This window comes from Tamandua tetradactyla, chromosome 9 (genome assembly GCF_023851605.1).
Source record: "Tamandua tetradactyla isolate mTamTet1 chromosome 9, mTamTet1.pri, whole genome shotgun sequence".
Lineage (NCBI taxonomy): Eukaryota > Metazoa > Chordata > Mammalia > Pilosa > Myrmecophagidae > Tamandua > Tamandua tetradactyla.
In genome coordinates, this window is record NC_135335.1 from 69590318 (window position 1) to 69616532 (window position 26215).

Consider the following 26215-nt stretch of genomic DNA (forward strand, 5'->3'; position numbering starts at 1 on the left):
AGTTTTGAAAATAGAAACTTCAGTGCAGTCCTTGGGGTGTTACCATTTCCTCTTTTTCCTATGATTTCATCTATCAAGGCTCACCCCACAGCTCACCAATTTCCTCACACTTCTGGGCTTTCTTATTGAGTCCTTTGAAGTCCTCCTCAGGAAGCCTCACCCAAGCAGTGTGGCATTTCTTCTGAGACTAGAAGTTGTGAGAAAACACTCTTCGATCAGTTACAGAGTTGTGCTGGTTTGAAAATATTATGTGTCCCAGAAAAGCCACGTCTTAATCTTGATCCCATCCTACGGAAGTAGCCATTTCTTTTAATCCTGATTCAATAATGTAGGTTGGAATATTCTGATTAGATTACATCCATGGAGATGAGACACACCCAATTGTGAATATTAACTTTTGATTAGGTGGAGATGTGACTCTACCCATTCCAGGTGGGTCTTGATTAGTTTACTGGAATCCTTTAAAATCAGAAACATTTTGGAGAGCCAGAAATGACAGAAAGGAGAGAAAGACAGAAGCCTCAGAACCAAAAGAAAATTCACATCAGAGTTGATACAGTTGTGGATACGTGGAATACAGCGATACGGGTGTTTGAAGATTCTTGGACCCCAGTAAACTTTGTTATGAAATGTTAAGCAAGCCAGAATGTGGAGAGAGCCAAGAGAAGCCAAGAGATGAAAGCCAGTCCAAGAAAGCAAAGTGAGGAACTCCCACAGGAACCGAGGCTGAAAGCAAAGAGCTCAGGAGCAAGGGACCAGCAAATAACCAATATGCCTTTCCAGCTGACAGAGGTGTGCCAGATGCATCAGCCATTCTTGTCCCTGGATGCCTTAGTCTAGATAACTCCATAGACTTAGAACTGTAAACCTATAACTTATTAAATTCCCTTCTTAAAAACTGTTCCAGTTCTGGTATGGCACCTTGCGAACTGACACATGGAATCAGAGCGAGAGAAATGGAGGCCAGTAAAGGAGTCAAAGAAAGCTCAGAAAGTGTGTGATGAGTACAAAATTTAAATTTAGCTGACCAGTGAATATACACACATAACTTCTAAAGTGTTTTAACTTTATTTAAGAATATTTTAGGTCATGTCAAATATTCTCATTGTCCTCTTTTGGTTTTATCCTTTGAATAGTATTAATCATGCATAGACAAAAGCCAGTTTAATGCATTAAGAATATAGCCAAAATGAGTGAGTTTTCTGATTTCAGTCATTTCCCTTAAATTTTATCTTATCTATTAATATGCCAGTCAATTGAAAACTTTGAGCAATGAAGACTAGTAATTTAAACTTATTCTGCTTTGCAAAATAAGTTATCAGTGCCTGAGAGAGTTTAAATAGAGTAGAGAGGCTATTCTGGTGGTTACTCATATTGCAATATTCAGCTAGATATTGCCAAACCGCAATAAAAAACTGCCAATCCTAAAGAACACCTAGGGCTGTATCTGAGATTCTCTAAAAGTTCTACACGCTGTGATTACTTTCCAGAAGCCTACCACCTCTAAATAGTTTCCTAGGCCAGATAAGTCCTGAAACCCAGAGAGGACAGTCTCTCCAGAATATCAACTAACTCCAAACCACTTTCCCATATTATAAACAGCCCTTTCCAACGTAAAAAAGTTAGAAAGGACATTGTTTAAATATTCCTAAATATTGTGAGAAATATCAAAGGAGAAGGAGGAGTTATAACAGAAGAGATAAGATTTAACAAATGAGTATAACTGCTGAATCATCATATCGATAATTCTTTTAATCACAGTGTTTTGGAGAAGCTAGAAGGAAAAACCTAAAATTGACGAACTGTAACCCACTCTGAAAGTAGTTCTATAACTACTTATTACAATGTGTTTCAAAATTTATTAATTTTTTAATTTTGTTATATTTCACAATTTAAAAGACTCAGCTTCGTAGAAAAGCTACATTAACAAATTTGTCCAAGTTATCAGCATTCGGCTTTTTAATGGAGAAATGCAAGTCATTTAATTAACATTTAAAAGAAGCATAGAAATGGTATTTAGAAATAATTTTTCCTTAACAAAAGATAATTCATTTAGTCAATTTTTTCTTATATTTATGAATCTATGGTTATAGATATTATAACCTTCTGTATATTATAAAGCAATACAATCTTGTTAACCTAGAGGAATGTGTGAACTTTCATATGCTTTGTCTATAGTGTAACATAAATAGTGGTGAGTTTTTGTAATAGGAGAAAAAGCCATGAAATATACATTTGAACTTCTCATCAGTTGCTCTTAATAATTTATATACTTTAGATTTCATATGTAGGAATACTTACTTGCTTTATTTCTTCATGATTTTCCTCCTTAGTATTAGAATTTCTGTATCACAGAATAGAGAATCTATAGAATATGTATGTCTGTGGTACAAAATACTATTAATTATCCACTTTTATTAAAATTTTTCAAGAGATAATGTGATTTTAATCGTCATAACACTCTGGCTCAAGAGAACAGAAATATGAAGATTTTAAATCTTTTTTTCTTTCTATATTTAATATTACCACTTCAGCTATAGGAATAATTTGTTACAAGGAATACATGTGTCATTTCTTTAAACAAGCTGTTTTTACATGATTAATATTGCAACATTTCAAGTCAATAATCTTATTTGCTAATATTTGTTTGTTTCTAACAACATCCATCATTGTTTAACAGTCGGTTGGAGTGCTACAAATTTATGAATTTACATTACAAAGGCTCCTTTTGGTAACATGGAGTGATGCTTTGTTTAGTATTTACACTTACTTTTTCAAGAACAATTTGTTTTTGGTGAAAAGTGATATATCATGACACATTGCATGTATTTTATAAAAATAATGTTAGATCTATTAGGATAGAGGTTCTTATCGAGATTCTATTGCTGTATGCTTGATAGTCATTGATATTTATACAGTAACATATCTTATCATTCATGTGTGTATGTATATATAATTTACCATGCGTTTATGTGCCATAGATGTAAAGACATTACTATTAAAATGCATGAATTAGATTTTTTTTGAGGGGGGGACACGGGCCAAGGACAAACCTCAGTCTCCTGCATGGCAGGCGAGCATTCTACCATTAAACAACCTGTGCACCCTTGCATGAATTAGAGTTTGAGGCATGGAGGGAGTATAATTGTAATAGATGTCATTAACCACGTATTCAAATCTTATTAGCCCTCTAACTTCTGTAGAATCTGGAATATGGCTGCTAAATAAGCCCAGATTCCTAAATGACTACAATGAATAGAGTCATTCCATCATTCCTGCTGCCCCACCGATACCATCCTAACTGAAATAAGCATGAAATTTGTTAAACAGATAACTTTTTGTGTTACGACATTACTGTTTTATTTAGAGATTGTTTATTATTGAAATAGATCTGTCTTATTCTGACTGTTACAACAGTATTCACCTTTTCCAGGTAAATATGAAAACAGACATCATTACCATGTTTATTTTATGTGGAAAGTATAGTAGTTCAAGTTTCAAGCTGATACTCATAGGTCCCAAATAACAGAATTCAAAATTACACATTTGCCTAGCAAAGCATTATTCTCTTGTATTAAGTCAGTGGGGATATATTTTCCATTACCTGTGTCTCAAAATAACAAAGTAAGAATGGATTTGGTGGGCTTTGCAGTTAGCTCAAGAAATATATTGAATGAATGTAAGAATTACACACATTAGGATATTGCTATTACAACATACAAGACAAATGAAATGAATTCAGAGGAGATAATACTACTGCTGTTGATGTTGATGATAATACCAATACCAGTCAAAATTAATAAATGTTGAATATTTAATATGTGCCTGTTACTGTTCTAAGTGCTTTATCCCATTTAATCCATAGCATAATCCTGTTATATAAGTACTAATATTATCCCTGTAATTAAGATAGTAAAATTGGAATGTAGAGAGGTAAAAGTATTTTAGCCAAAAGAAATAAAAATGATGAGTGAGAGAGACAGTGCTTACACCAGGAGTGTTTAATATCACAGTTTTCACTTGTATCCCCACCATTCATTGCAGTTGAATCCTTCCATGTGGTAGCAACTATTTTTGTTATGCACTTTTCTGTTTTTGGAACATTTAATGCTCAATAATAAAATTTCATAATCCTATTTTCCCTTATTAAAATTAAAATTTAGATCACAAATCCACTCCCAAGCATCTTTTGAGAGCACATGGGATGACTGAATTAAAATGACTTTGAGAGTATCTTTTACTTAGTATGAGATCATCTGACTTTCTCTTTGAAGTGGATAAAAATTCCACTGAAAGAAGTAAGTAACAATTGAAAACCAAAAACATCATAAAGGGGAATTTCCAAAGTTTACTAAATTTTATATATATTAGGACATTCATATTTCTGTTTCCAGCCAAGACTCTCCTCTAAACTTCGAACTGTGTGCTTGCCATCACTAAATGATGCCTAATCGTTATCTAAAATTTAAGATGGCCAATTGATACATATTAGTAGTTAAGGCAGATTATTTTATTTAGAGTAATTGTTTTAGTTTATGTTTAATGTTAACAGATCTACAATAATATGAAAATCTTTGCTTATAATAGCAAAGTAGTTTCTAAAATGCAAATGACAAATATAAATATTTTAAATTCATATTCCAATTTTGAATTACCAGTGGCTTCATTTTATCTAATCAATTTATGTTTTCTCTGCCTGACTCATCACTGTTATCATAAAGTAGAGCTAAGAAACAAAAACCCAGCACTTCTAACTGTGAAAATATAGCTTAACCTTTCCTTCAAAACTGAAGATATATCTAAATCAATTGTGCATATAACAAAAATATAGCAAAAGTTTACTTTTGGCTGTCCATATCCATATCACTATTTCAGTAAAGAAATACAGAAATTTCTTATAATGGGGATACATCAGAAATTTAGATGTTAGAAATTATTGAGAATATTACATCATCAATTCATTTGGAATACACTGATATCTCACAAATGAGTTTTAATATGCATGACTATTAATAGATAACTTTAAATTAAAGTTAAATTATTTAATATAAGTAATTTAAAAACCTTTTGTGCCAGTTTGAAACTGTGGTGGACCCCAGAAAAGCCATGTCCTTTAATCCTCATTCAATATTGCTGGGTGGGAGCATTTTGATTGTTACCATGGAGATATGACCCAGTTGTGGGTGATAACTTTTGATTAGATAATTTCCATGGAGGTGTGTCTCCACCCATTGAAGGTGTGCTTACTGGAATCCTTTAAAAGAGGAAACATTTTGGAAGAGACCCTTCCGTGGAGCCATGAAACAGCCAGTAGATGCTGCCATGTTTGCCATGTGTCCTTCCAGCTGAGAGAGAAACATTGAACTTCGTCAGCCTTCTTGAACCAAGGTATCTTTCTCTGGATGCCTTAAATTGGACATTTCTATGGACTTGTTTTAATTGGGACATTTTCTCAGCCTTAGAACTGTAAACTAGCAACTATTAAATTCCCCTTTTTAAAAGCCATTCTGTTTCTGGCATATTGCATTCCAGCAGCTAGCAAATTAGAACACCTTTTCTTTCTGCTGTCGAGATAGTTTAATGCAAGCAACAGGAAGGAAAATCTTTTGTTCTTCTCCTTCAATCTTCCATACATTTGGCTTTGTACATATTTAAAGAAGGAAGATTCATGTTTTGTCCATTGCCTTTACATTTCATAGTGAAGTAATGTTGGTGAAGTCATGAGAAGACAACATTAATAAAATTTTCTTAAAACATAAAACTAGGCATAATTTTGTGCTAGCAAATTTTTGTCTCTGCCCCTAACATATCCCACCTCTTATAGGGAAGACAAAAATGCCATAATCCCACTTAATTTTGCAACACAGTACAGTATAGGAGGAAGTTTGCCTTCATATGTAATTTAATTTGAAGAGGAATTAATGTTAGGCATAAAATATAATTTAAAAATGTATTCTCCTGTGTGTTCATAAAAGAAGAATGAATTTCATATATATTTAACAATTTTCATTTCATATTTAGGTGCTTATCATTTTTTTTTCCTGGCAATTCCTGAAAATAACAAGAGTAAAACTTGAAAATAGTGCTTAAATTATAGTTAAGGGATCAAAATAGTCAACACAGAAGTGTGTGGTTTAAAAGACCAATTTGCCTTTCTCCTCTCTCCATGTGAGATGCTCATTTCCATAATTAATTCACCAGCAAGACTTTGCACACTGGTTTTCAACTGGGGAAGACTTTGCCCCTCAAGTCATATTTGGAAATGTAGTATGGCATATGGATTAGCAAAACTAGAGGGAGGGAGCAGCTGTTATTGGTCTTAAATGAGTAGAAGTCAGAGATGTTCTTCAGCATCCTACAATGGATAGGCCAGACCCCATCACAAAGGATAATCTGTTCCAGAATCTGAAATCTGTTCTTCCATTCTTTCTTTCTAACAATTGCATTTATAAATATGTACATGAATGTTTTGTTCACTGCTGTATGCCCAAACTTAAAGAAATACTCTGCACATAGTAGGTATTACATCTATTCATATTATATCTGTAGGAGTCAAAACATAGTCATCAAATTTTTAGAATTAACATATTATCTACTAAAGCTATTCAAATAAATGCCTCTTCAGAAAAAGTTAAAAGCCTCAATCAATTTTGTAATATAATCTCCTTGTTTTAGATGCCTAATGTAGTGAAAAGGCCAAGAAGAAATGTTTATTTATTTTTTTCTTTTTAATGATAAAGCTCTGCTTTGCAAGCATTTCTTTACTTTTCTTCAGTTCTGAGATTTATCAACTTTAGAAGTCAGAGTAGAAATTCTTAATCACTCTATTGTTCTAATATATATTTCTTATTCTGTATTTTGAATATCTGAATCTCTGTATATTCATCAATACCACTTTCCACCACAGGAACTTGTTAGAGAAATGGATGGCAGACATATATTGAGAATATTGCATTACAATGAAAAAATTATGGTATATGATGAATAAATGAATGGAAATAGAAACTGCAGAGAGATGTTTTTAATCTGATGGATGCTCTAGTTATAACACATAATTTCCAGTAACAACTCAATTAAGCTTACTTTAAGGATCCTCTAAATGCAAAAGTTTCTCATTTTAAAAGAGGCTTTCATCATTTTAGCTGCAATTTTTTAGCTCACTTGTATACAAGTCAGTAAAAAAACTGCAATTTTATAGCCCACTTCCATAGGATCAGTAAAAAACGAAATTTATTTTTTCATACTAGAAACTTATTCCTTTGCCATATAGGGAATTACAATTAATTTTTTTTGTCAATATTTTGTTGCAATATATACTGGATGTGACAGAGAGGCAATCTCATTTTTTACTATTATCAGCATTTCCAGACAGCTGATTATGGACTTTTGAGTAATTATAATAACATGTTCCATTCTTAATTTGCTATGAAATGTGAAACTTTTATGTTTAGCACCTGCAGTGAAGAAAGAGAGAGGGAAGGAGAGAGGGAGGGAAGAATAAAAGGTAGGAAGGGAGGGAAGGAAGAAAGGAGGGATGGAGCGATGAAGGGAGGATGAAATTATATTTAATAAGAAACATGAGGCACCAGAAGTAATTAATTTTTTAAAATCTTAATTTTGGTAAAATTCTATGTGATGGGTGAGAGCAATAGAAATGTCTAAATGTACATTTTTATCCTCAAGAAACTACTTGCACCTTTTTCAAAAAGAAGCTCAAATTCAACTTTTGTTTCCCTAATTGTGAATTTCAATGCTTGCTATTAATCCACTGATAGCAATATGGTGATCGGACAACTTTTTGGGAGGATACTGACTGGTCTATGCTCAATGGAGGCGGGACGTGAATAAATATTTACGAGTGCCCTGTGAAAGGACAAAAATTAGGACAAAGTAGGGATTTTTCCACAAAACTAGATTTACTTAATTTAACAGGAGTGACCTTCATCTGCTCCTGTACCTTTTCTATTCTGTAATATTAAATTGTCATTGATCTGTTGTTTTATATTTATTTTTATTATTTTTTTAATATCCTGGCTTGTCAAAACAAAAAATGGCAGACCTGGAACGCTTCTCACAATCTTTTTGAAAAATCATGGTTTGTGAAACTCAATTTCACAAACATTGTTTTCATTAGTAGAATATGAAGAAAAATAGCAAAATTTATTGCATCTCCATTTCATCCCAATCACGTACCATGTGTAAAGTCTTTTTGAATAAGTTAATTCAACCATTTGTGGTTCTAAAGGTTTTACTCAATTCTATTGCGCTCATTTTTAATACAGCACAAATAAAAGTAAAAGGGACACTTTCTCCGCCGGCCCGCCGCGCGGCGCCCACGCCCCGCAGCAGCCGAGCCGCCCGCCCTCCTTCTCCCCCCTCTCCTCCCCCTCCTGCTCCGGCTGCTCTCCAACCACCACCGTGCCCTCTTCCGCCTTCACCGTGCTCCTCCGCCACCAGCCTCGACAGCCTTGCCGCCCTCACCTTTCCTCCTCCAGAACAGCTACTGGGGGAGTGGAGATAATACAGAGCAGCTCCCGGAGCCACGAGGGAGATCAAAGGGACAGCGTACCCCATCCTGGAACGGCTGACTATCTGGGAGAACCAGCTCCGGTGAGATCACCAAGGGGCACGGGCTTTCCTGGGTGGGACGGCAAGCGACCGGAGTCCCTCCCTTCCACCTTCCCAGACCAGCTGGTAGAATTGGACAGGCGGTTCCCTTAGGCCGCGGCAGCTGGTGCCCCCACCACACGAGGCCCCCCAGAACAACTGAGATAGTTGGGTCGGAAATTCCCAGACTGCGGAGACAAGTGACCGGGGGATCCCTTCCAAACACGTGACTCCCCCGTCGGCTGGGAATAGTGCACTCTCCCGGGCTGCGACAGCTGGCGCCCTCCCGCCACGCTTGGTGCCCCGGGCCAACTAGCTAATTCGGCCGGACGCTCTCCCGTGCTGCGGCGGCCGGCGACCCTCCCCGCATTCGGAACCCCAGGCCGGCTGGCATTCTTCCAAGACACTTCGGCTGTCGAACCTCCCCTACAGCGAGAATTTTCCAGAGTTAAAGGACCTACAGCAACTTTCACTGGTGGAACCCGTAGACAAACATGTGACACGAGCGCCACCTACTGGGCAGGATAAGAAAAACAGAACCCTGAGATTTCACAGAAAAATCTCTCAACCTGTGGGGTCGAACACCCAGGGAAATCTGACTAAATGCCCAGACGCCAGCAGAAGATAACGGATCACGCTCAGAAAATTGAACATATGGCCCAGTCAAACGAAGAAACCAATAGTTCAAATGAGATACAAGAGCTGAAACAACTAATGCTGAATATACGAACAGAAATGGAAAACCTCTTCAAAAACGAAATCAATAAATTGAGGGAGGACATGAAGAAGACATGGGCTGAACATAAAGAAGAAATAGAAAAACTGAAAAAACAAATCACAGAACTTATGGAAGTGAAAGATAAAGTAGAAAAGATGGAAAAAACAATGGATACCTACAACGACAGATCTAAAGAAACAGAAGATAGAATTAGTGATTTGGAGGGTGAAACATCTGAATTCCAAAAAGAAACAGAAACTATCCGGAAAAGAATGGAAAAATTTGAACAAGGTATCAGGGAACTCAAGGACAATGTGAACCGTACAAATATACGTGTAGTGGGTATCCCAGAAGGAGAAGAGAAGGGAAAAGGAGGAGAAAAACTAATGGAAGAAATTATCACTGAAAATTTCCCAACTCTTATGAAAGACCTAAAATTACAGATCCAAGAAGTGCAGTGCACCCCAAAGAGATTAGACACAAATAGGCGTTCCCCAAGACACTTACTAGTTAGAATGTCAGAGGTCAAAGAGAAAGAGAGGATCTTGAAAGTAGCGAGAGAAAAACAATCCGTCACATACAAGGGAAACCCAATAAGACTATGTGTAGATTTCTCAGCAGAAACCAGGGAAGCTAGAAGACAGTGGGATGATATATTTAAGTTACTAAAAGAGAAAAACTGCCAACCAAGACTCCTATATCCAGCAAAATTGTCCTTCAAAAATGAGGGAGAAATTAAAACATTCTCAGACAAAAAGTCACTAAGAGAATTTGTGACCAAGAGACCAGCTCTGCAAGAAATACTAAAGGAAGCACTAGAGTCAGAACCGAAAAGACAGAAGAGAGAGACATGGAGAAAAGTGTAGAAAGAAGGAAAGTCAGATATGATATATATAATACAAAAGGCAAAATGGTAGAGGAAAATATTATCCAAACAGTAATAACTCTAAATGTCAATGGACTGAATTCCCCAATTAAAAGACATAGACTGGCAGAATGGATTAAAAAACAGGATCCTTCTATATGCTGTCTACAGGAAACACATCTTAGACCCAAAGATAAATATAGGTTGAAAGTGAAAGGTTGGGAAAAGATATTTCATGCAAATAACAACCAGAAAAGAGCAGGAGTGGCTATATTAATATCCAACAAGTTAGACCTCAAATGTAAAACAGTTAAAAGAGACAAAGAAGGACACTATATACTATTAAAAGGAACAATTAAGCAAGAAGACATAACAATCATAAATATTTACGCACCGAACCAGAATGCCCCAAAATACGTGAGGAATACACTGCAAACACTGAAAAGGGAAATAGACACATATACCATAATAGTTGGAGACTTCAATTCACCACTCTCATCAATGGACAGAACATCTACACAGAGGATCAATAAAGAAATAGAGAACCTGAATATTACTATATATGAGCTTGACTTAACAGACATTTATAGGACATTACATCCCACAACAGCAGGATACACCTTTTTTTCAAGTGCTCATGGATCATTCTCAAAGATAGACCATATGCTGGGTCACAAAGCAAGTCTTAACAAATTTAAAAATATTGAAATCATACACAACACTTTCTCGGATCATAAAGGAATGAAGTTGGAAATCAATAATAGGCGGAGTGTCAGAAAATTCATAAATACATGGAGGCTCAACAACACACTCTTAAACAACGAGTGGGTCAAAGAAGAAATTGCAAGAGAAATTAGTAAATACCTAGAGGCAAATGAAAATGAAGACACAACATATCAAAACTTATGGGACGCAGCAAAGGCAGTGCTAAGAGGGAAATTTATTGCCCTAAATGCCTTTATCAGAAAAGAAGAAAAGGCAAAAATTCAGGAATTAACTGTCCACTTGGAAGAACTGGAGAAAGAACAGCAAACTAATCCCAAAGCAAGCAAAAGGAAAGAAATAACAAAGATTAGAGCAGAAAGAAATGAAATTGAAAACATGAAAACAATAGAGAAAATCAATAAGACCAAAAGTTGGTTCTATGAGAAAATCAACAAGATTGATGGGCCCTTAGCAAGATTGACAAAAAGAAGAAGAGAGAGGATGCAAATAAATAAGATTAGAAATGAAAGAGGAGACATAACTACTGACCTCACAGAAATAAAGGAGGTAATAACAGGATACTATGAACAACTTTACGCTAATAAATACAACAATTTAGAAGAAATGGACAGGTTCCTGGAAAGACATGAACAACCAACTTTGACTCAAGAAGAAATAGACGACCTCAACAAACCAATCACAAGTAAAGAGATTGAATTAGTTATTCAAAAGCTCCCTAAAAAGAAAAGTCCAGGACCAGACGGCTTCACATGTGAATTCTATCAAACATTCCAGAAAGAATTAGTACCTACTCTCCTCAAACTGTTCAACATAATCGAAGTGGAGGGAAAACTACCTAATTCATTCTATGAAGCCAACATCACCCTCATACCAAAACCAGGCAAAGATATTACAAAAAAAGAAAACTACAGACCAATCTCTCTAATGAATACAGATGCAAAAATTCTCAATAAAATTCTAGCAAATCGTATCCAACAACACATTAAAAGAATTATGCATCATGACCAAGTAGGATTCATCCAAGGTATGGAAGGATGGTTCAACATAAGAAAATCAATTAATGTAATACACCATATCAACAAATCAAAGCAGAAAAATCACATGATCATCTCAATTGATGCAGAGAAGGCATTTGACAAGATTCAACATCCTTTCCTGCTGAAAACACTTCAAAAGATAGGAATACAAGGGAACTTCCTTAAAATGATAGAGGGAATATATGAAAAACCCACAGCTAATATCATCCTCAATGGGGAAAAATTGAAAACTTTCCCCCTAAGATCAGGAACAAGACAAGGATGTCCACTATCACCACTATTATTCAACATTGTGTTGGAAGTTCTAGCCAGAGCAATTAGGCAAGAAAAAGAAATATAAGGCATCAAAATTGGAAAGGAAGAAGTAAAACTATCACTGTTTGCAGACGATATGATACCATATGTAGAAAACCCAGAAAAATCCACAACAAAATTACTAGAGCTAATAAATGAGTACAGCAAAGTAGCAGGCTACAGGATCAACATTCAAAAATCTGTAGCTTTTCTATACACTAGTAATGAACAAGCTGAGGCGGAAATCAAGAAACGAATCCCATTTACAATTGCAACTAAAAGAATAAAATACCTAGGAATAAATTTAACCAAAGAGACAAAAAACCTATATAAAGAAAACTACAAAAAACTGTTAAAAGAAATCACAGAAGACCTAAATAGATGGAAGGGCATACCGTGTTCATGGATTGGAAGACTAAATATAGTCAAGATGTCAATCCTACCTAAATTGATTTACAGATTCAATGCAATACCAATCAAAATCCCAACAACTTATTTTTCAGAAATAGAAAAACCAATAAGCAAATTTATCTGGAAGGGCAGGGTGCCCCGAATTGCTAAAAACATCTTGAGGAAAAAAAACGAAGCTGGAGGTCTCGCGCTGCCTGACTTTAAGGCATATTATGAAGCCACAGTGGTCAAAACAGCATGGTATTGGCATAAAGATAGATATATCGACCAATGGAATCGAATAGAGTGCTCAGATATAGACCCTCTCATCTATGGACATTTGATCTTTGATAAGGCAGTCAAGCCAACTCACCTGGGACAGAACAGTCTCTTCAATAAATGGTGCCTAGAGAACTGGATATCCATATGCAAAAGAATGAAAGAAGACCCATCTCTCACACCCTATACAAAAGTTAACTCAAAATGGATCAAAGATCTAAACATTAGGTCTAAGACCATAAAACAGTTAGAGGAAAATGTTGGGAGATATCTTATGGATCTTACAACTGGAGGTGGTTTTATGGACCTTAAACCTAAAGCAAGAACACTGAAGAAGGAAATAAATAAATGGGAGCTCCTCAAAATTAAACACTTTTGTGCATCAGAGAACTTCATCAAGAAAGTAGAAAGACAGCCTACACAATGGGAGACAATATTTGGAAACGACATATCAGATAAAGGTCTAATATCCAGAATTTATAAAGAGATTATTCAACTCAACAACAAAAAGACAGCCAACCCAATTACAAAATGGGAAAAAGACTTGAACAGACACCTACCAGAAGAGGAAATACGGATGGCCAAGAGGCACATGAAGAGATGCTCAATGTCCCTGGCCATTAGAGAAATGCAAATCAAAACCACAATGAGATATCATCTCACATCCACCAGAATGGCCATTATCAACAAAACAGAAAATGACAAGTGCTGGAGAGGATGCGGAGAAAGAGGCACACTTATCCACTGTTGGTGGGAATGTCAAATGGTGCAACCACTGTGGAAGGCAGTTTGGCGGTTCCTCAAAAAGCTGAATATAGAATTGCCATACGACCCAGCAATACCATTGCTATGTAACTACTCAAAGGACTTAAGGGCAAAGACACAAATGGACATTTGCACACCAATGTTTATAGCAGCGTTATTTACAATTGCAAAGAGATGGAAACAGCCAAAATCTCCATCAACAGAAGAGTGGCTAAACAAACTGTGGTATATACATACGATGGAATATTATGCAGCTTTAAGACAAGATAAACTTATGAACCATGTAATAACATGGATGGACCTAGAGAATATTATGCTGAGTGAATCCAGCCAAAAACTAAAGGACAAATACTGTATGGTCCCACTGATGTGAACGGACATTCGAGAATAAACTTGAAATATGTCATTGGTAACAGAGTTCAGCAGGAGTTAGAAACAGGGTAAGACAATGGGTAATTGAAGCTGAAGGGATACAGACTGTGCAACAGGACTAGATACAAAAACTCAAAAATGGACAGCACAATAATACCTAATTGTAAAGCAATCATGTTAAAATACTGAATGAAGCTGCATCTGAGCTATAGGGTTTTTTTTTGTTTTTGTTTGCTTGTTGGTTTGTTTGTTGTTGTTGTTTTTTACTATTACTACTACTTTTATTTCTTTCCTTTATATTAACATTTTATATCTTTTTCTGTTGTGTTGCTAGTTCCTCTAAACCGATGCAAATGTACTAAGAAACAATGATCATGCATCTATGTGATGATGTTAAGAATTACTGAGTGCATATGTAGAATGGTATGATTTCTAAATGTTGTGTTAATTTCTTTTTTTTTCTTTCCATTAATAAAAAAATAAAAAAATAAATAAATAAATAAATAAAAGTAAAAGGGACAAATGGACCCTGATATACTTCTATGCTTCTCATTAATGCATGCTCACAACATAATTAGTATACTGAGAATTATTCATTAACTAGGTGACTGATATATTATGGGAGCAGATTTGAATTGACATGCAAGAAAAAGAGAAGGTAACTTTACAAAAAAGAGCATTAGGTAATATCCACAGGAAAGTAAAAATTGCAAAAGAATTTATGAAATATATCTTAGACATCTCTAAGATGTTTACTTCCTATATTTCTCTCACTATCATCCCTCATTGTCCTATTGATTATGTGAGCTGACAGTTAAAAGTATTTATGCTATCAGATTTTCTTTAATATTTATAAATTTATATTTTCTTCCCAAGTGTGTTTGAGAATAATAAAATCCACTTGTAAAGCATGAGGGAGGAAAGCTTAAACAGCATATATATGAGCTTCATGGCCAGCTATAACTGTTTTAAAAAAGGCATTATACTAAGGAACTCTTTGGGGATCTAGTGGGCACTATCAATTGGGGAGTAAATGTATGCATGCATAAAGTTTTGACACGTTAATAATTCTCAAGTGTATAATTGAGGTTAGATTTTGATGCTAAAATCCTGTCTTGTATATTCAACATTTTATCATACATCTCCATTCCTAGATGGCATCTCAAACTTGAGAAGTTCTGAAAATTGAACTTCTGATTTCCAATCACTTTTAATATGTTCCTCTTGAAAGCTTAAGAATTTCTGAAAATATTATTTCACATCAGTGAAATGATACAACATTTGTCCTTTTGTGCATGGCTTATTTCACGCAACATGATGTCTTCCACATACCTCTGTGTTGTCACATTATTAGAATTCTATTCCTTTTTATAGTTGAATAATATTTCATTGGGTATAATTAACACATTTTGCTTTTACATTCATTGGTTAATGGACCCCTGGGGTGCAGCAATCTTTTGGCAATTGTGAATAATGCACCTATGAATATGGGCATGCAAATATCTCTTTCAGTCCTGCTTTCAATTCTTTTGGGGTATATTGCTAGAAATAGTATTGCCAGGTCATAAGTAATTCTCTGCTTATCTTTTTGAAGACTTGCCAAATTGCTTTCCACGACAGCCTCAACATTTTACATTCCCATCAGCAGTGAATAAGCATTACTACTTTTCTACATTCTCTCCAATAGTTGTAATTTGTCATTTTTTAAACATAGTACCCATTATCTTCTTTGGAGAGATGTCTATTCAAGACTTTTGCCCATCTTTAAGTTGGGTTGTTTGTCTTTTTGTAATAAAGTTGAATATTTTACATATTCTGGATATTAAATCATTTTTTGGACATGTGGTTTCCAAATATTTTTACCCACTGCATAGGCTTTACTTTTGTGATAAAGACCCTTGAGACAGAAATTTTTTTTAATTTGGATGAGTTCCATTTATCTGTTTTTTTCCTTTGTAGCTCATGCATTTGGAGTAAAGAAACCAAAACCTAACAAAAGATACTCAACATGATTCTTTGCATTGTTTTCTAAGAATGTGATAGTTTTGGCTCTTATGTTCAGGTCTCTGATCCATTTTAAGCTTCTTTTTTTTTTTTTTTGTATATGGGGGAGTAGGGGCTCACCTTCACTCCTTTTCAAATAGATATCAGATTTCCCACTACCATTTGTTGAAGATATTATTCTTTTCCAAGTGGTCTTTGTCATTGTCAAAAACCAGTTGGCCATAAACATTAAGGTAAATTTCTGAACTCAGTTAAATCCCATTTTTCTAAATGTCTGCTCTTGTGCCAGTAATATGCTGTCTTAGTTACTGTGACTTTGTAATATGTTTCAAGATTGCAAAGTATGAATCATCCAACTTGTTCTTCATTTTCAAGATGGCTTTGACTCTTCAGTCCCTTTAACTTTCCATATAAATTAGATTGTTCACATTTCCATTTCTGCAAAGAAGGTTGTTGGAATTTTTATTGGGATTTCATCAAATTCTAAATCACTTTGGGTAGAATTGACATCTATACAATATTTAATCTTTGAATCCATGAATGCAAAATGGCCTTCCATTTCTTTAGGTCTTCATTGATTTCTTTTAGCAATGCTCTGTGGTTTTCTGCATAAAAATCCTTTATACCCTTGGTTAGATTTATTACTTGCCCTTGGTTCTTTTAGTGGCTATTTTGAATATAATTTTTTTCTTGCTTTCTTTTTCCAATCATTCATTACTAAATTATAGATGCCCTACTGATTTTTGTTTTGTTTTGTAACTTTTTTATTGCATAATATAACATATATACAAAGAAAAGAAAGAAAATAAGCAATAGTTTTCAAAGCACTCTTCAGCCAGTAATTACAGGACAGATCCCAGAGTTGTTGTGGGCTACCAGACCATCCTCTCAGACTTTTCCTTCTATCTGCTCCAGAATATAAGGATCTAGAAGGAATACATTTTTTTTTAACATCACAATTAACTTTTTTCTTTTTTGTGAAAAATAACACATACACAAGAAAGCAATAGATTTCAAAGCACAGCACAGCAATTACTGGTAGAACAGATTTCTGAATTTGGTATGAGTTACAATTTCACAATTTTAGGTTTTTACTTCTAGTTGCTCTAAGATCCTGGAGATTAAAAGAAATATCAATTTAATTATTCAGAAATCATATTCATTTCTTAAACCCTACTGTCTCTGTATAACTCCACCATCACCTTTGATTTTTCTATCCCACTCCTTAGCAGTATGGACATTCTAAATTTTTCACATTGCAAGGGGCTGTCACTAATATGGGGTAGAGAGATGGAACTAGCTAATATTCTTGAGAGGTTGGAACCTCTAGGTTTTAGGATTTATCTTGTCCCGGGACCTATCTGGAGCTTGTAGGTTTCTGGAAATTTACCCTAGTGCATGGAAACTTTGTAGAATCTTATATAATGCCTTAGGTGGTCTTTAGGATTGGCTGACGTGGTTTTGGTTGGGGTTTGCCAAGTTATGATAGGCAGCAGTGTCTAACTGAAGCTTGTATAAGAGTGACCTCCAGAGGAGCCTCTTGACTCTTTTTGAAATCTCTCAGCCTCTAATACTCTATTAGTTACACTTCTTTGCCCCCTTTTGGTCTGGATGGAATTGTTGATCCCATGGTTCCAGGGCTGCACTCATCCCTGGGAGTCATCTCCCACACCACCAGGGAGACTTTCACCCCTGGGTGTCATGTAGGGGAGAGGGCAAGGATTTCACTTACAGAAATCATTTTTCTCTAATGATTTGGGCTTAGAGAGAGTGAGGCCACATCTGAGCAACAAAAAAAGGTCCTCCAGAAGTAACTCTTAGAAATACCTATAAGTAGGCTAAGCTTCTCTGCTGCCTACATAAGTTTCACAAGAGTAAGCCTCAAGATCAAGAGCAAGGCCTACTGATAAGGATATCTTCAGTGTTTGACATGGGATCAGGGGATTCCCTAATGGTAAATTTTAATAGTTCCATATATCTTTTCCCATCCCTCAAGGGACTTTGCCAATATTTTTTTATTATATATTTAATATATTCTAAGGATGTAGCCAAGCATTATATTAAGCTTTACAGGATTAAAGATCATCTTTCTTATTCTGGGTTCCCTGTGTTTCAGTTGCTCAAATGAGCTATCTAGCTATATTGAGTTAGATTATGTGATACAGATAATTTAGGTTCCAGACAAAATAAACTTTTCTTCCTTCAGTCTCAAACAGTAGATGTAGTTCTAAAATATAGACAATGTCTTTCTTACCCCTGTGTTCTGTATTTTCTTAATCTTGACCGAATAGGCTTCTTTCTTATCTATAAATACCAGATTATAAGCCTTTATAAACAGTCTCTCAAAATCGAGAAATGATAATTACCACTCTGGACAAAATGTGTCTGCTATAGAAGCTTACAATCTAGGCCCTGTTTCCTTATAAGCATTTTTTAAAAGAGACCATAAAATAGCTGCTCTTTTGTTTCTGGCTTATTTTGCCTCACCAAATTTCCCACAGGTTGACTCACATCGTTGAATGTGTCGCGACTTTGTTCCTTTTTGTAGCAGCACAATATTCAATCATATGTATACATCATCATTCGTCAATCTCCTTCCCAGTCAGTACATCCTTCAGCCACCTGAATTCATTAGGCATCATGTATAGTGCCCAAAGTCCACAGTCTATCAACACTCTCAATTTTAGATAATTTAATTGTCCCCAAGAACAAGATAACCAATAACACACCCTCACCGAACAGGAAATAAAGCCTCCCCCCCCTTAATTCTTGTCTCTCCCCCCATTATTTACCCCTGCTGTTGCCACAGTACTGCTGATATTTTCCTGGTAATCATAGCCTATAACATTCAATAGCAGTTTTCCCCTGTACCTTGGACTTAAACACACTTGGTATATGAAATTCACCTTTGAATTAGTTCTTGCAAGAACTTATTTATATTTCTAGTGTTAATCAGTCAGACTGATGGGTCTATACAATCTCTTTCAATCTTGTTCACCTTCAATATGGTAATATTACTTATAGACCCACTAAAGAATTGCCTTCACTTCTACCTATTCCCTTACATTTGAGTCCAACCTTATTAGTTAACTGTTCATGTATCTGTAAATACTGTGTTATCTCTTAAGTCCTCTATATTCTGCATTATAATCCTCTGATTTTACCTTTAATATCATCATAAAAGTGGAGTCATATAGTATCTATGCTTTTGTGCCTGGTTTATTTCACTCAGCATTATGTTCTCAAGATTCATCCATCTTGCCATGTACTTTAGGATGTTATTTCATCTTACTGCTGCATAATATTCCATTGCATGTATATACAACATTTTGTTAATCCACTGATCTATTGGTGGGCATTTGGATTGTTTCTATTTATGGCAATTGTGAATAATCTACTATGAACATCAGTGTGCAAATGTCTGTTTACGTCACTGCTTTCAGTCCTTCTGAGGATAAACCAAGTCGAGCATTGCTGGGTCATAGGGGAATGGTATATATAGTTTCCTAAGAAACTGCCAAACTGTCTTCCATAGCAGTTGTAGCATTATACATTCCCACAAGCAGTGCATAAGTGTCCCAATTTCTCCACATCCTCTCTGACATTTGTAGTTACCTGTTTGTTTAACAGCAGCCATTCTTATAGGTGTGAGGTCTCATTATAGTCTTGATCTGCATTTCTCTTATAGCCAATGGAAATGAGCATCTCTTCATGTGCTGTTGAGCCATCTGTATTTGATCTTCAGAAAAATGTCTATTTACATTTTTAGCCTAGTTTATAATTGGGTTGTTTGTTGTTTTGTTGTTGAGTTGTATGATCATTATTTGTATAGGATATCAAATCTTTATCCAATGTGTGATTTCCCAGTATTTTCTCCCATTGAGTTGGCTGACTCTTCACCTTTTTGAAAAAGTCTTTTGAGGTGCAGAAGCATTTGATTTTGAGGAGTTCCCATTTATCTAGTTTTTTTTTTTTTTTCTTTTGTTGCTTGTGCTTTGGGTATAAAGTTTAGGACACTGCCTCCTATTACTAGGGTTTGAAGATGTTTCCTTTCATTTTCTTTTAGAGGATTTATGGCGCTAGTTCTTATATGTAATTGTTTGGTCCACTTTGTGTTAATTTTGTATAGGATGTAAGGTAAGAGTCCTCTTTCTCTCTTTTGATTACATATTCAGTTGTCACATGCCTACTTATGTAGAAGACTATTTTGTCCCAGTTCAGGGGATTGGGGGGCCATGTCAAAAATCAGTCGATCATAGATTTGGTGGTGTATTTCTGTATTCTTGATTTAGTTCCCTTGGTTAATACTTCTATCTTTGTGCCAGTACCATGCTATTTTGACCACTGTGGCTTTATAATAAGTTTTAAAGTCAGAAAGTGTTAATCCTCCACTCCATTCTTCTACTTTAGGATGCTTTTAGCTATTTAGGGATTTCCTTTTCAGATGAATTTGGTAACTAGCTTTTCTAAGTCTTTTAATTGGAACTGTTTTGAATCTATAGATCAATTTGGGTAGAAATGACATCTTAACTATATTTAACCTCCCTCTCAATGAACAGAGAATGTCTTTCCACCTATTTAGATGTTTGATTTTCTTTAACAATGCTATGTAGTTTTCTGTGTATGAGTCCTTTACATTCCTAGTTAAGTTCTTTCCTAAGTACTAGATTATTTTAGTTGCTAATTTGAATGGAATTTTTTCCCTTAACTGACTCCTCAGTTAAGTCATTGCTGGTGTATAGAAATGTTACTGACTTTTGCTCATTAATTTCATATCTCACCACCCTGATGAATTTATTAGCTCAAGTAACTTTGCTGTAGATTTCTCAGAATTTTATGAGTATAATATCATGTCATCTGCAAATAATGAAAATCTTACCTCTTCCTTCAATTTGGATGCCTTTTATTTCTTTTTCCTGCTTGATTGCTCTAGCTAGAACTTCTAGTACAATGTTGAATAATAGTGGTGGCAGAGGGCATCTTTGTCTCATTCCTGATATTAGGGGAAAAGCTTTGTCTCTCTCCATTAAGTGCGATGCTGGCTATTGGTTTTTCAAAAATGTCCTTTATTATACTGAGGAAGTTACCTTTGATTTCTATCTTTTGAAGTTTTTTTTTTTTTTTCCCCAAAAACGATGTTGAATTTTGTTGGTTGTTTTTTCAGTGTCAATCAAGATGATCATGTGATTTTTCCCTTTCGATTTGTTAATATGTTGTATTATATTAATTGATTTTCTTGTGTTGAATCATCCTTACATTCCTGGTATAAACCCCACTTGGTCATGTTGCATAATTATTTTAATGTGTGTTGGATTTGATTTATTAGTATTTTCTTCAGAATTTTTGTGTCTATGTTCATTAGGGAAATTGGCCTGTAGTTTTCCTTTCTTATAGCATCTTTACCTAGTTTTGGTATTAAAATGATATTAGCTTCATAAAATGAGTTAGAGTTCCTTTTTCCTCAATTTTTTTTTTTTTTTGGAAATGTTTGAACAGTATTTGTGTTAGTTCTTTTTGGAATATTTGATAAAATTTCCCTGTGAAGCCATCTAGTCCTGGGCTTTTCTTTGTAGGAAGATATTTTCTTTTTTTTTTTTTATTGAATCTCCTTACTTGAGATCTTCTATTTATTCTTGAGTCAGTGCAGCTTATTTGTATGTTTCCAGGAATTTGTCCATTTCATCTAAGTTGTCTAGTTTGTTGGCCTATAGTTGTTCATAGTATCCTCTTATGATATATTTTATTTCTTTAGGGTCTGTTGTAAGCACCTCTTCTCATTTCTGATTTTGTTAATTTGCATCCTCTCTCTTTTTTTCTTTGTCAGTCTTCCTTATGGCCATCAATTTTATTTATTTACTCAAATATACAATTTTTGGTTTTGATTCTTCCTACTTTCCTTTTGTTCTTCCATTCATTTAACTCTGTTTTAATCTTCTTTGATTTGCTTTGGTGTTAGTTTGCTGTTCTTTCTCAAGTTCCTCCAAGTGAGTAGTTAAGTTTTCAATTTTTACTCTTTCTTGTTTTTTAATATAGGCATTTAGGGTAATAATGACTTTCTCCCTCAGCACACCCTTTCTCACATCCCATAAGTTCTGATATGTTATATTCTCAATTTCATTCTCATTCTGGAGTAGCATCTCCAGATAGCTACTAATTTCTCTAGAAATTTCTTCTTTTAACTACTGGTTGTATAAGAGGATGTTATTTAATCTCCATATAGTTGTGAAAGTTCTCATTCTTTGGTGATTGTTGATACCCAGCTTTAACTTCTTGAGATCAGAGAAAGTGCTTTGAATAATTTCAGTGTTTTAAAACTTATGAAAACCTGTTTCAATGTTTTTAAATTTATGAAGAACTGTTATATGCTCCAGCATATGATCTATCCTGGAAAATGTTCCATGTGCACTAGAGAAGAAGTATATTTATATTTTGAGGTATAATGACCTATAAATATCTGTCAGGTCTAATTCATTTATCAAGCTGTTTAACTTCTTTATTTCCTTGTTGATCTTGTATCTGGCTGTTCTATCTATAGAAGAGAGTGGTGTATTGAAGTCTCCTGTTATTATTGTGGAAATGCATAGCTCCCTTCAGTTTTGCCAATATTTGTCTCATGTACTTTGGAGGTTCTTGATTGGGAGCATAAACATTTATGATTATTATTTGTTCTTGGTGAATTGTCCCTTTTATTAATATATATTGTCTTTCTTTGTCTCTTATGATGTCTTTACATTAAAAGTCTATTTTGTCTGATATTAGTATAGCTATTCTTGCTTTCGTTTGGTTATGACTTTCATGCAACATATTTTTCCATCCTTTCATTTTCAATCTATTTATATTATCGTGTCTAAAATGAGTCTCTTGTAAGTGGAATATAGATGCATTATATCTTTTAATCAATTCTGCCAATCTGTATCTTTTAATCGGTAAGTTTAGTCTGTTAACATTCAAAGTTATTGTTGAAAAAGGGTTTCTTGAATCCACCATCTTATCTTTTAGATTTTATTAGTCAGATCTATAAATTCTTTTCCCTCTTTTCCTTTTTACCCTTTAAGTTACCCTTACTGGTATCTTCAATTCTGTTCCCTTCTCCAGACCTCCCTCTCCTGTCTTTTTTTAACTAGTAGAACTTCCTTTAGACTTTCTTGTAGGACCGGTCTCTTGTTGACAAATTATTTCAGCCTTTGTCTGTGAACATTTTAACCTCTCTCTCAGCTTTGAAGGACAATTAGGCTGGGTACAGAATTCTTGGCTAGAAGTCTTTCTCTTTCAGAATCTTAAATATATCATACCACTGCCTTTTCACCTCCATAGTGCCAGTTGAGTAGTCTAAACTCAGTCTTATGTCATTATCCCTCTATGTTGCAGATTGTTTTTCTCTTGCTGCTTTCAGGATTTTCTGCTTCTCTTCAACATCTGACAGACGGATTAGCATGTGTCTTGGGGAAGCCCTTTTGGATTTATTCTATTTGGAGTTTATTGAGCTTCTTTGTCTTGTGTATTTATGTTCTTTATAAGGGCTGGGAAGTTTTCCCCCATTACATCCTCAAGTAATCTTCCTAGCCCTTTACTCTTCTCTTCTCCTTCTGGGACATCAATGATTTTTGTATTTGTGCACTTTGTTGTGTCAGTCATTTCTCTAAGATCCAATTCAAAAATTTCCATCTTTTTTTGCCATTTGCTGATTTGAGTGTTCGACATCAGTTGCCTTGTCTTCAAGCTCACTCTTTCTCCTGCCTCTTCAAATCTGCTGTTGTGTGTCTCTAGTATGTTTTTTACTTGGTCTTCAGCATCTTTGATCTCTGTGATATCCTTTATTTTTCTATTTATTCCTTCAAAGTCTTCTTTACATACAATGAACAAACATACAAGCACACAAAGAAGTTTTTGGAAACTCTGTTTCAGAACTAGTGATTAAAATAAATTTGAGTGAAGGTTAAAAAAAAAGTTTTCTTTATGCTCTTGTAGTGACTTCTTGATCTCCTTTATGCTATTAGCCATTCCATTTATTTTATTTAGTAGAGTTTTATGAACATCTGTGATTAGTTGCTCCAATGTCTGTGTCTCCTCTGGTGTTTTAATTTAGTCATTAGGCTGGACTTTATCTGCCTACATCATGGCATGGTTAATGATCTTCTGCTGTCTTCTTGTCATGTAAATATCTTGATTGGTTTAATTTGGAAGGTGATTTCCTTCAGTAGTCTAAAGTCTTGTATTTGTGGATTGGATGTGGACAGGATGCAGAGCATCGGGGGGGGGCACAAAAGTGAAGAGATGTATTGCAGAGCGGGTATAGGCACCAGTTGGTGATGCTACACTGGTGCCTGTGAGCATGGATACCTGGAAGCAGGGAGAATGTCGCTGTGTAGCTACAGGGGTCTAGGGCATAGAGCCCATTGCGTGCATGCACCAAGCCCAGGGCAGTGGTCAGCATTGCATGTGTTGGGCTGGGGGTGAATGTTCCCAGCTGGACAAGTCAGCTCTTGCCCAGAGCTGGGGGACATGACTTGAGCCGTACACTTGCACAGATTTAGGAGGGCAATGAACTGATATACAAGTGTGCAGAGCTCAGGGGAAGCAGGGTGAGGTTGCACATCTATATGGGCTGGAGGCAGGTGTAGCCTGGGTATGAGAGTAAAGACTGGCAGTCTTTATGTGCTGTTGACTGCTTACAGGGGGCACGGAGGGGGAGGTAATACTCAGGAGGGGTGGGACGTGACTTTACTTTTACTGGAGATGTGGGATAGGATGTGGCAAGTGTGCACGGGTTTAGGGTGAGTTTGTGGGGTGGGTGCACTCAAAGGGTTGGCAGGGTGGCAACACTTGGAATGTGGAGAGTTGGGTGTGTGATGTGGTTCAGGTACACGGGATCTGGGGTGAGTCGCGGGTCATGGGGCTGCACTGGTGAGGGTAGTACATTCAAGAAACATGGGTTGGCTACTTCAAATTTAGGCCTAAGAGTCACCCCCAAGAGAGCCTCTTTTGTTGCTCAGATGTGGCCTTTCTCTCCAGCCAATATGATGAGCAGTCTCACCACCCTCTCCCTCTCTGCGTGGGACATGACTCCCAGGGGTGTGGATCTTCCTGGCAATGTGGGACAAAGATCCTGGAATGAGTTGAGACTCAGCATCAAAGGACTGAGAAAAACCCTAGAATGATCTGAGAATTAACATCAAGGGATTGAGAGAAACTTCTCGACCAAAAGGGGGGAGAGTAAAATGAGACAAAGTGTTAATGGCTGAGAGATTCCAAACACAGTCGAGAGGTTATCCTGGAGGTTATTCTTACGCATTAAGTAGATATCACCTTGTGTTCAAGATGTAGTGGAGAGGCTGGAGGGAATTGCCTGAAAATGTAGTGCTGTGTTCCAGTAGCCATGTTTCTTGATGATGATTGAACAATGATATAGCTTTCACAATGAGACTCTGTGAATGTGAAAACCTTATATCCGATGCTCCTTTTAGCTACTATATCAACAGAAGAGTAGAACATATGGAATAAAAATAAATAATAGGGGGAACAAATATTAAAATAAATTCAGTTTGCAATAGTAGTAAATGAAAGCGAGGGGTAAGGGGTATGGTACGTATAGTTTTTTTTTCCTCTATGATCATTTTGTTTCTTTTTCTGTTGTCTTTTTATTTCTTTTTGTAAATTGATGCAAATGTACTAAGAAATGATGAATATGCAACTATGTGATGATATTAAAAATTACTGAGTGTATATGTAGAATGGAATGATATTTAAATGTTTTGTTTGTTAATTTTTTTAATTACTTAAAAAAAAAAGCTAAAAAAAAAAAAGAAACATGGGTTGGCTTACTTCATAGTGCCTGATGTCACATCCGTGCACTTCTGAGGGCTCCAGAATTCTGTAGTGGGCTGTTTGCATCAGCTGGACAGTCTCTGGTTCTCTGCTTCTAAGTTCTTCAACTTTTGCAACCAGAGCTACCTTATGTGGTGCAGAAGACTCTCCCAGGTCACTGATACCCTAGAATCACCATCTCAGTCACTCTCCTGTCCCTTTAGCTTTCCTTGGAGCAGGGTTAACTTGATCTATCCTATTCTACCGTTTTCCTGGAACTCCCTAACCCTACCGATTTTTGGGTTTTGATCATGTACCCCATAACTTTGGTGAATTCATTTATTACCTATGGGA